The sequence below is a fragment of the Protopterus annectens genome, chromosome 7.part0 (assembly GCF_019279795.1).
Source record: "Protopterus annectens isolate FY-2018-M chromosome 7.part0, PAN1.0, whole genome shotgun sequence".
Lineage (NCBI taxonomy): Eukaryota > Metazoa > Chordata > Ceratodontiformes > Protopteridae > Protopterus > Protopterus annectens.
In genome coordinates, this window is record NC_056739.1 from 1,151,901,472 (window position 1) to 1,151,913,822 (window position 12,351).

General features: G+C 40.4%; 1 protein-coding gene across 3 annotated transcripts in view; it reads right to left on the reverse strand.

Annotated features, from left to right (window-relative positions):
• Positions 1 to 12,351, reverse strand: part of BBS4 (Bardet-Biedl syndrome 4) — a 1,226,477-nt gene that overhangs the window by 476,919 nt on the left and 737,207 nt on the right. The window lies entirely within an intron of this gene.

Sequence of the window (12,351 nt, forward strand, 5' to 3'; positions counted from 1 at the left end):
TTTCAAACCATAGGCCCCTTGCACACATTTTTGATGACCATACATAAATGCACGTGTTCTATGATGCACCTTACTGATTGTATTAAATTACATTTCTATATAATATTGCATCACTTTGTTAGAATGAATTTTAAATTTGTAGTTTTGGACATTTTTTTTCAGCAAGCAATGAAACAAAATGTATGAACCGATGATGGCAAAACTACCCGTTTCAGAATATTTCAACTATTAAAGACCACTCAAACATCCTTCATTACAATTCACCAATATCAGTCAACATGTACTGCAAAATTTGAAAGCAGCATTAGTAGTATAACAAGTAGAATAACTTGCCTTTTGTGCAGAAGGCAGTGAGTTCTACTCCCACATCATCTAAGCAGATTGCTGATATTTGCAATATACTTTAAGGGGGAATGGGATGCTACACTCCTAGAAACTATGAACCTGTTGTTGGCTTGTCAAGCTTTCCCTATTGCAATATTACCAGCTTACCATTTTATTTTGTTAATGTAACATGGGTAGTTTATTCTTCAAGGGCAGCAGGCACTGAATTTGTATTACCAACAGCAACCTTTTCATTAGTTAAGCTTGACAAGCCAACAACAGGTTCATAGTCACTAGGAGTGGAGCATCCCATTCCCCCTTAAAGTATATTACAATATCAGTAATCTGCTTAGATGATGTTGGAGTAGAACTCACCGCCTTCTGGACAAAAGGCAAGTATGCTACTTGTTATATTACTAATGCTGCTTTCAAAGTTTACACTACATGTTAATTAATTAATCAATGGGGCGGCGAAATCTGACACACTCTGGCTAGGCTTATAAATGCCCTCGGGCAAATAGCCTAGTACCTACCTCTGAACCTATGAACATGCACAATGTTTGCAGAAGTAAAAGTCATCTGAATAATTTCACATTAGAGAAATCTGTAAATAATGAAAAGGTTGCGGTTGGTAAACAACTTCACATTTCAGTGCCACATACAAATTCAGTGCCTACTGCCCTTGAAGAATAAACTACCCATGTTACATTAACAAAAAAAAAAAAGGTAAGCTGGTAATATTGCAATAGGGAAAGCTTGACAAGCCAACAGCAGGTTCATAGTTACTAGGAGTGTAGCATCCTATTCCACCTTAAAGTATATTGAAATATCAGCAATCTGCTTAGATGATGTGGGAGTAGAACTCACTACCTTCTATGCAAAAGGCAAGTATGCCACTTGCTATACTACTAATGCTGCTTTCAAATTTTACACTACATACACTGATGATGAATGTTTTTTAAACAAAACAGTTGCACATTGAAAACTGACTTGGCATGAACAACAGTAAACTTCTTTTCCCTTGAAACTCAGTTCTTTGAAAATGCACTGAAATCCACAATTCATTGAAAATGCACCTCTGAGCACAGCTGATAGCTGGTGTAGAAGATTCAGGCTCTTGTCTACTGTAATCAAGGTACAGGGTTTGAGCTAAAACTCAATTAACTAACCTGCCATCCCTAACTAGGGCATTAAACAAACACACCACAGGTCTCTCTTCTATGGCTCATCTCTCATGTCACTCAGGACAGTTCCAATGTTTAAATCTGCATTGTTATGTGTGTGCCTTTAGTACAATGCATGCACAGACTCAGACTGCATCCTTAAAGAAGGAATGCAATTTTTGAAATTGTTTAATGTTGTAGCAGCCCCCTGATCAGCAGGCCTTGGCAACTGCTTAGGTTGCCTAGTGCTGGTTCCAGCTCTGCATACACACAGATATTTTGTGAAGACAAAAATATATATGGTGTAATGCAGTCTACAGACAATGGAAAGCATATGCAGAAACACATACACCAATATATACTTGTTTTAATTTTTTTTCCCTGTAGATTCTTCTCTTCAGACCAGTGTTGGTTTGCTAAAGGGGGATTATCGTGCCTTTTGAATATTGTAGCATTCCTTCAAAAAATAAAAGCTACACTTGATGAAGGACTGAAGATGCACAAAGCTTACTTAACCTTGCTAAGGTTTCTGACATTATTTCACATGCTGGAGTATGTCAATCCACGAGTAATTTATTTATTTCATTTAGCTGTTTGATAACTAGATTAGTGGGCTGGTTCAAAGTCCCTCTTCAACCATGACCAAGGCTGCAAACCGAAAAAAATATGTATACATAACAGACATTTAAACTTTACAGAAATGTATCAAAATTAAAAGTACCAGTACATAACTGAATTATTTAGACTTCAACAGAATGGACTGGTGACTAACACTATATAACTTTGCTAAAAGCACAAAAAAATGTGCATATGCTTTGATAAAAGTCCAATATATAAATATAAAACAATCTTCTTCTTTCGGCTGCTCCCGTTAGGGGTCACCACAGCAGATCAACTGTTTCCATTTCTTCCTGTCCTCTGCATCTTGCTCTGTCACACCAACTGCCTGCATGTCCTCTCTCACCACATCCATAAACCTTATCTTAGGCCTTTCTCTTTTCCTGTTACCTGGCAGCTTCATCCTTAGCATCTTTTTCCCAATATACTCTGCATCCCTCCTCAGCACATGTTCAAACCAACGTAATCTTGCCTCTCTGGCTTTGTCTCCAAACCTTCCAACCTGGGCTGACCCTCTAATATACTTATTCCTGATCCTGTCCACCCTCGTCATACCCAGTGCAAATCTTAACATCTTCAACTCTGCCACGTCAAGCTCTGACTCCTGCCTTTTTGTCAGTGCCACTGTCTCCAACCCATATAACATAGCTGGTCCCACTACCCTCTTGAAGACCTTCCCTTTCACTCTTACTGGTACTCGTCTGTCACAAATCACTCCTGACACTCTTCTCCACCCACTCCATCCTGCCTGCACTCTCTTCTTCACCTCTCTTCCACACTCACCATTACTCTGAACTGTTGATCCCAAGTACTTAAACTCATTCACCTTCACCACCTCTACTCCCTGCATCCTCACCATTCCTCTGTCCATATCTCCACCTCTCCAGGGTCTCCTCCACCTGTTCCCTACTCTCACTACAGATCACAATGTCATCTGCAAACATCATAGTCCACGGGGACTCCTGTCTGATCTCGTCTGTCAACCTGTCCATCACCATTGCAAATAAGAAAGGGCTCAGAGCTGATCCTTGATGTAATCCCATCTCCACCTTAAATGCATCCGTCACTCCCACTGCAGACCTGACCCCTGTCACACTACCCTCATACATATCCTGTACCACTCTTACATACTTCTCTGACACTCCCAACTTCCTCATACAATACCACAACTCCTCTCTCGGCACCCTGTTATATGCTTTCTCTAAATCCACAAAGACACAATGCAACTCCTTCTGACCTCCTCTGTACTTCTCCATCAACACTCTCAGAGCAAACATCACATCTGTAGTGCTCTTTCCCGGCATGAAACCATACTGCTGATCACTAATCATCACCTCCCTTCTTAACCTAGCTTCCACTACTCTTTCCCATAACTTCATGCTGTGACTGATCAGTTTAATCCCTCTGTAGTTACTACAGCTCTGCACACCGCCCTTATTCTTAAAAATCAGTACCAAAACACTTTTTCTCTATTCCTCAGGCATCCTCTCACTTTCCAAGATTTCGTTAAACAATCTAGTTAAAAACTCCACTGCCATTTCACCTAAACACCTCCATGCTTCCACAGGTATGTCATCTGGACCAACAGCCTTTCCATTCTTCATCCTCTTCATAGCTATCCTTACTTCCTCCTTGCTAATCCACTGCACTTCATGATTCACTATCCGCACATCTTCCAACCTTCTCTCCCTCTCATTCTCTTCATTCATCAACCCCCTCAACGTACTCTTTCCATCTGCTCAACACACTCTCCTTGCTTGTGAGTACGTTTCCCTCATTATCCTTTATCACCCTTACCTGCTGCACATCTTTACTAGCTCGGTCCCTCTGTCTAGCCAATCGGTACAGGTCCTTTTCTCCCTCCTTAGTGTCCAACCTTTTATACAATTCTTCACACGCCTTATCCTTAGCCTTTGCCACCTCTCTCTTTGCCGTGCACCTCATCTCCTTATACTCTTGTCTACTTAAACAATATAAAAAAAAATGACTATGAGGTCATCTCATTCCAGTTCTAGGATGTACTTGTCCCACTCTGACATGTACAGCAACTGCTGTTTTTGGTCCCTGCCACCATCCCTGGTGGCCATACTCCACTGAGGCCAGATTCAGCTCTTTCCCTTGCTGGGTAGTGTCCAGACCAAGCAATCCACCATATTCTATAATGCCCCACATACCAGGGACAAATGGTAGCTCCTTCACTTGCCAAAATGTGCCTGTCCAAGCAAGTGCTGGAAGTGAAGTCCTTTTGGGCAGGAAGTGAAGCAACAAGGATGGTAAATCATATTGTGGATGGCTGTTCTACTTTTGCAAGCAGGAAGGAGGGCCCAAAACTCTAACTCCCTAAAGATATGTGTTACTCAGTGAGGAGGCGGGGTACGCAATCTGCTCAACACAGAAATGTTTTCAGATCTCCGAGTGACATTCTCAGGATCCCTGCCCATTCCCAGACAGAATTTTCAGATCATTCCCTGGCCTACACCAGAGAATGAACCTCAGAAGCACTCATATACGTGTACTTTCTCAGTTTGTTACCTTAAGCACTCCATGTTAATGTCTATTTATACTGCAACCAGTCATGAATCTTTGTTCATAGATAAGTATTAAGCTAGCTTTTCTTGTGGGCTATTTTAAGCCTAGCCAATTTCCCTTTTTGCGCTCAAAATTACCTGTCCCATTTGGTTATAGTTTGGCCTTATCCATCTCATGGTCGATAATTATAAATTATCCCTAATGAGAATAACCGGGATCATTCCATAGATAATTTGAGGGGACTCATGCATGGGATAAAGCATTTAGGACCTGCCTCTTTAAATTAGTAGTACAGGGGCAGTCCTGGGGTAAATTTTCTGTTTCTTGCAACAACAGACACATGTTGGTCAACGTTAGGTTATTGACCACATAAGTTCCCAAGTCCCAAATAATTGGGTTAACTTTTAGGGGTATATTTTCAATGTGGCGGTTCCCTGAGGTAGACGACTTACCAAAGGATACTGTAAGAATGGCTAGGAATGAAACCTAATCTTACAGCTATGATAATACTTTTTTTTTTGGTATTTAGTTTTAGTGTATGATTTTGGCACCACTTATTTTTTGGGACAAACCTTCCTGCATGATGGCCAAGTCATTTGTGGATTCAATGACTGCTCCTAGCTTGCAGTCATCTGCAACCATAGTCAGACACAGCCCCTTGGTATTGGTTTTACTTCTTAAAAGTAGATAGCAAACAGGAAATGCACAGGACCCTGATGAACTCCATTGGGTTTACTGGTCATTTTGTTGAGATAGCATCCTCTATTTTCATTATCTCTGTCTGTAAGCCAGTTGGCAATCCAGTGGGTGACATAAAAGTTTATTCCCAGTTTATTCAGCTTCCCTACTATGCCTGAGTGGGGAATTCTATTAACAATTTGGCCAGTTTGAGGTATGCAGTGTTTACCATTTTGCATTTATCCCTTGCTTTGGTGACCTTTTCAAAAAAAATTCACCAAGCTGAGTATGCATGAGCTGCCCTTGATAAATCCAAACTGAGACAGTGCCAGTGTTTAGATGTTTTCTATGTCCTGACTGATTAATTCCATGATGACACTTTCCATGGTTTTGCATATGAAGTTGGTCAGACTTACGGGTCTGTAACTGCTTGGGTCTGTGAAGTCCTCCCTTATGCAGGGGAATGACTATAGCTGTTATCCATTCACCTGTACAAAACTGGTATGCAGACTGCATTAATAATATAATTAATTTAACAGGAAGATACATTTCTGTTAAAATAAACATGGAAGTTTTTTCCCCAAACAGAACTTATCTGCCCCAAAATGTAGAAAAGTTAGCCAGCTGTTAATCCTTGAAAACCTGCAGGAGTGTTCTTTAGTGGCAGGAAATTGCTGAAGGGCTTGGCACCCAAACCACTGGTTTTCTTCAGCTCTACTGACCTGATAATGGCTTGGGCTCGTGGAAGGTGCCCATAAGCAATGGAAGCTGGCCAGTTGTTATATCCTATGCAGGATATAACCCTTACAGCTAAGGCTACTTGCAGCAGTGATCAAATTATGAACATTTATACATTTTAGCCATTTTTTTCCCACTGGGGTGGTTTATTATCCATAAGGACGGATTGTCTTATGGATGTTAAATGTTTGATTTTTTAGTATTAAGCGTTGATAAAAAGGCAAAAAGTTTAAAAAACAACAGCAGCTGTACTTTATGTGGTAATGATTTCTGACAGTTATAAAGTGTTAATTAGAGAAGGTGAGAAAAGCTTTACAGAGTTCTAAAACAGATAAGACTTTACAAAAGCTTTGTAACTAGGTGTCTATGTAGTCAAAACAGGGACATTTGGATTCAGATTCCTATAAGGTTGCAATGAAGCAGGTTTGGGATGCAAGTACTGCTTAATTTTTTGCAGGAGTGACGTGACTTGCAAAATATGATTTGAAGCCTTCAAAAAGAATTTTCAGAATCAGACCTGCCAGAAAGGTCAGAACAATTACAAGCATCTAAACAGACAACTGTCTACTAATAACACCATTTAGTACAAAGTGCGACAGATGTATTTACACCAAGAATCTAGAATCTATGCTCTCTCTCAACTCAAAACAGTAACAAGGAGAATGCTGTCAACTCACCTGCAACCACATATTTACATAGTACCACTACTCATACACAGTGTGCATCAAACACCTAAATCCACATACACAGAGGTTCTCTCAAAAAACTTGTCATGTCTGGCCCAGCTCTGTTAGAAATGCTACAGCTAAAGAAATCCCAATCCCTCCGCACCACATGCTTCAGAGACATCAACCTCATTACCACAATCAACAGAACATGCTGGAGAGACAGGTTCATAACCCAGAGACTGCCCATGCTCTGGAACAGACTTTTCATACAGGTCAAGCAGAGCACCTCACTAGCCATCTTCGACAGAAATCTTGATGAGTGGATTGCAGACCTCCCAACCATCCAGAATTACTCAGTTTTTACAGAGTTTGGGGTCCCAATGAAGGGGTGCCACGATTCCCGAGTGGCACCCCTTCATTTCCGATTTTTTAAGCTATTTTTTAGATTCCGCACTTTCGGAGCTGATGTCATCACGTGCGCGATGACATCAGCTCTGTCAACCTGTCAGAATTAAGCTCAGACATGTGTGGCCCATTTTGTAAGTCATGGAGTTAACTGAATACTCGCGCGCATCTGTTTGAATATGGAATACAATTGGGCAGATTTAACTGAGTATGGAGCCGTTTTCAAGCCACGCTGCAGATTTAACACCATCACATAAGTCATGGAGTTGCCTGAATACTCACGCGTGTCTGTTTGAATATGAAATATTTGTCTGGGCAGATTTAATTGAATATGAAGTTGCCTGTTTGAATACTCATCAGATTTGAAGCAGATTTAATGCCGTTTTCAAGTCCTGCTGCAGATTTAATGCCTAATGCACCATTTTAGCTGCAGATTGATTAGGATTACTGAGAAGTAGGTGTGTGTGTCTTTTCAAATGGCTATGTTACTTGGGCAGCTTTCAGTCTTTAACGACATGCATGTAGGCATCACAGCTTCACAGCGTCACATAACAGCACAGCTTTCCATTTACTTAGGCAGTATGCAAAAGCTTTTTGCTTAATTACAGACTTGCCTTTTTACTTGTGGCAGAGGTGTGTGTGTGAACTTGCAGAAGTTTTTTAACTTAATGGCAGAGGTGTGTGTGTGTGTGTGTGTGTGTGTGTGTGTGTGAGACTTTTCAAACGGCTATGTTACTTAGGCAGTTTTCAGTCTTAAATGGCATGCAGGCATCGTAGCTTCACATAGCGGCAGCTTTCTGTTTATTATTTAATGGCAGACTTGCAGAAGCTCTGTCTGTACTTTAAGGAGGTGTGTGACTTTTCAAACTAATGGCATGTAGGCTTCACATAACGGCTGCTTTCTGTGTGTTATTTAATTACACTAACAGAAGCTTTGTACTTAAAGGAGGTGTGTGACTTTTCAAACAGTTGTATTACTTTCAGTCTTTAAGGGCATGCAGGCTTCACATTATGGCAGCTTTCTGTGTTATTTAATGGCAAACTTGCAGAAGCTTTGTACTTGAATTATCAAACTGTGTTACTAATACTTTCAGTCTTTAACAGCAGTTTTCTGTGTTATTTAACTTTGAGAAGCATTGCGTTTTACTGTTACTTTCAGTCTTTAATGGCAGCTCATACTTTTAGTCTGTTCCTCTTAAAATGTGTGTTTTTTTGGCAAATCAGTGAGAACTGAATTCACTAAATAATGATAGCCATTTAAGTTTCAGTATTCCTATCTTTCAGGAAATGCAAGCAATGTTTAAAATGTGTCCCCGGTTTTGCCCCCCCCCCCCGCAATAAATGTTGGCTTTTTCCAAATTTCATGTGCTGCATAGCTCCTTTAGGGGGAGAAAAGTTTAGTGCTGCTTAAGTTATACCAAGTCTGTTTGTGTTAGTAGCACAACAGGCAAAATACTTGCTTTTGATGCAGAATGCTATGGGTTCTACTCCCACAATATGTAGATGGATTGCTGATACTGTACTGTGTCATAGGGGGTAAAAAGATACTGCAGTCCTGAGTGTCCTTTTTGGCGGAGATACTTAGTAACTATGAAGTTATCAGTTTGCCATCCATTCCCTATTACAATACTAGCCTTTTTTTTTTTTTTATGTAACATAGGCAATTTACTCCTCAAGGGCAACAACAGGCACTTTATATTTCATTGTTTCATCTACAAATAAAGTTGTTTGCTAGCAGCAACCTCTTTATTAGTTACATATCTCTGTAATGTGTTATATTTAGATGACTTTTACTTTTGCAGAGATAGTGCTGGGTCCATATTTTGGTTATCCTTCAGTTTGCGCTTGAAAGTGGGTATCCCATAATTCCATCGGAGTGGGTGGGGTTAGACAATTATGCATGCAAATTTTAGTCAGTGTACAGATTTGTACCTATTTTCATGGGCCTTTGTCCTGATTTTTGATATTTCCAGGTTGAGAGTTATGGTGGATTGGAAATAGAAATTTCACCCAGGGGATCACTCCAGTGGCTCTACTTGATAGAGGCACTGGAAACAAATGTTGGGCGGCATGATGCTAGGGCACTTCTATGTGATAGGCTTGTAAAGCCTCCAGGGCCATTAGTCTAGTACACACCTATGAACCTATGAACTTACTGAAACAACAGAGACCTCCAAAACCTAAGACTACTACAGCTAACACAGTCCCACAGCCCCCATGACACATAGCAACACCAGTGTCTCACCCACCAAGCTTTTAAGGCATAATAATCAAAAAACAAGTTTTCTTGTCATTGGAGACTCAATAGTGAAACACAAGGATGTCCTACTCACTAGGCTGGACAAGGAGAAAGTCACAGTCAGCTGCCTGTCCAGTGCCAGGATTCATGAGATCATGCATGCATTCAGGTCTCTCAGCAACAGGTACAGTTATGACTTTGTCGTAGTTCATGTTGGTGTGAATGACCTGAGATGTACCTCACTGGACTATATGACCTCACTGGACTATATGAAGAAAGACATGGTTGAGCTCTCTGAATATGTGTCCCAGTAAGGTATAACCCTAGCCTTGAGCAGCATACTACCCTCACCTAGAATGATGCCACAGTATAAACAAAAAATGATACATTACAATAATTGTCTTGGTTTCTGGTGTCATTCAAAGTGGATCCAGTTACTTTCAACCTGGGAAGCCATAGTCGACAAACCCTGCTGCTTTGCCAGAAATGGTTTGCAACTGGAACCCCTACACTTTCGGCTGCTGGCAAAGGTTCTTGCCTCACCCATAGTGCCTTTTTTAGACAACTTCTCGAAAACAACATTACCAATGTGAAATTAACCAAGCAGAACAAAATTCTGGGTGACCCAAAAAATAAGAGTCAAATAAGGGTCACGCTGCTAAATGCTAGGAGCTTAAACCAAAAACTGCACTCCCTGGAAGCACTTCTATTACAAGAAGATGTAGATGTCTGTGCAGTCACAGAAACCTGGTTTAAGGCCTCACAGAGTACCCTGTAAGGCTACAATACCTTCTACACCTTTAGATCACAGAGTGAATGTGTGAAAACCAAAGGGGGCAGTGTTTCAATCTACATTAGATATAAATTCACTTCTCATCTAGTTAGATGGAACAACTCCATGGAGTTACTCCAGGTCCAGGTTACTGTGGGTAAAACCCCCATTCAAGTCTTAACCAGTTACAGATTCCCCGCCATGGATCATGACACCCGTGAAGCCCACTTAACCAAACTGAAGACAATCCAAATTTTACCAAACACACTAGTTATGAGGGATTTCAATTATCCCACCATCAACTGGGAAACCTACGCTATCACAAACTCACTAGCACAAAAGCTCCTTGACTTTGTGATTCAAATGCCCTGGAACAAATTGTCCATTCCTTGACAAGAGGAATAAACATTATTCCTCTGGTCCTCACCAAACTGCCAAACAGGTGCACTGCTGCAACTGTTGGACCTCATTAGTTAAAAGTGACCACAAATCAATCACCTTCGAACTGACACTAACACCAGAACTCACAAAGGGTGAAATCAGATTAAAAACCTTCACCAAGGCAAAATATACCCTCCTAGGTGAAGGTATAAATACATTCCAAGTCCCGCCCCAGGCTGGAAGTGGTAGCTATGCCGAAGCATACACTGAAGCCCTTTACAATCACTTGCAAAGTCTATAAACTCGCCTGTACCAGAAATAAGCAAAGTCAGAGCCCCAATTAAAAACAAGCTGCCATGGTGGACATCCAGAATCAACAAACTGTACAATAAATGCAAAACGTTGCTGTCCAAGAAAGCAAAGGCAAGGTCCCAACAATGGAAAAGCACCCTTCTCAGCCTCAACAGGCAAATAAGGCAACTTGTCAAATCCTCCAAGAGCTTTTTTGAGAGAAACCTAGCAAGTACTGCCAAGGATAACCATAAGGCCTTTTACAAATATGTGCATAACCTAAAGGGTAGGACCCAAGCATGTGCAGAACTAGTGGCTAACAGTATCACACCCACTGACCCCATAGAGATAGTAAACATGCTAGCGGATAGGTAGAACTTGTCTGATTGAAGACTGCTGGAACAGGGCTCAGTTTTGAGTTTTTTTACTGGTTAATTGGGTAATTTGTTTAAATCAGTTTGCTTGTTTTCTATTGTTATAAAAAAAATGCACTTTATTCATCTGCTTTTACTGTAATTGTGTTTCTTCCCACTTTATTACCTTATTTTGCTTGTGCTTCCTTCTTAAAAGTACTCAATTGTATTATTCTGCTGCAGTTATTACTGTTTGGTAGTAGCCTGATTAAATTGTAACTGTTATTCTAAGCCTTTTGGTTTAATCACTTGGGCTTCAGACCAGTTGTTTTACATTAAGAAGGTTTGTTGACTGCATTGTTGTGGCAGGACAGGTAGCTTACATCCTTCTAAGTTGGGAATTGCTGATTGAAGGCTCAGTGTCGGTTATTCTAAAAGTGCATTAGTTCTGGTTTAAGCACTTGGGCTTCAGGCCAGTTATTTACATTAAGAATGTTTGTGGTCTGCACTCTTGTAGGAGGAGAGGCTAGGTCCTGCCCTTCTGAGCTGAGAATTTCTGGTTAAAGGCTTATTGTGCCTGCTTATTTGAACTGTTTTTTTCTGAAATTGGTGTGCCTTGTTTGCTGTAGCCTAGAAGTTAGTAGTTTACTGGCCATTTTGGGCTAATTTCTATCTCTTTCATTTCCCTGCTACAAAAATTGCATTTGCAAAGTTTTTTGCACTTGTATTCAGCTCAGCGAGTACCTGCCAGGTGTCCTGCAGAGTTCTACAGCAGCAGAGAGACAAAAGAAAGAATTTAGAGTCATTATCATTTTTCTGTATTTTTTTGCTGTCTTTAACTAATTCCGACTAAAACAACAATTCTTTAGCGTTTCTGTGATTTAAAAAGCTTGTTTCTGCTACATATTGCATTTATTTGCTGCCTGTACTTGAACTAAGTCATTTTTGTGTTTAAATAATCTGTTTAACTGTTGTAGGCTACACATTAAAGTGTGACAGCCATTTCTGTGCATTTAAAGTGTTTTTTTTTTTAATTGTATCTGCTTTATTTTCTGAAAAAACAAAAAATATACTTGTTTCCCGCCTTTCTGAACTAGTATAGTCCAGTTTTCTGGTTATTTCTGAATTCAGGGCTGTGTTACAAGTTTCTGTGTTGCGCATACCTTACTTGGATAGAAGGAAGTTTCTCTGT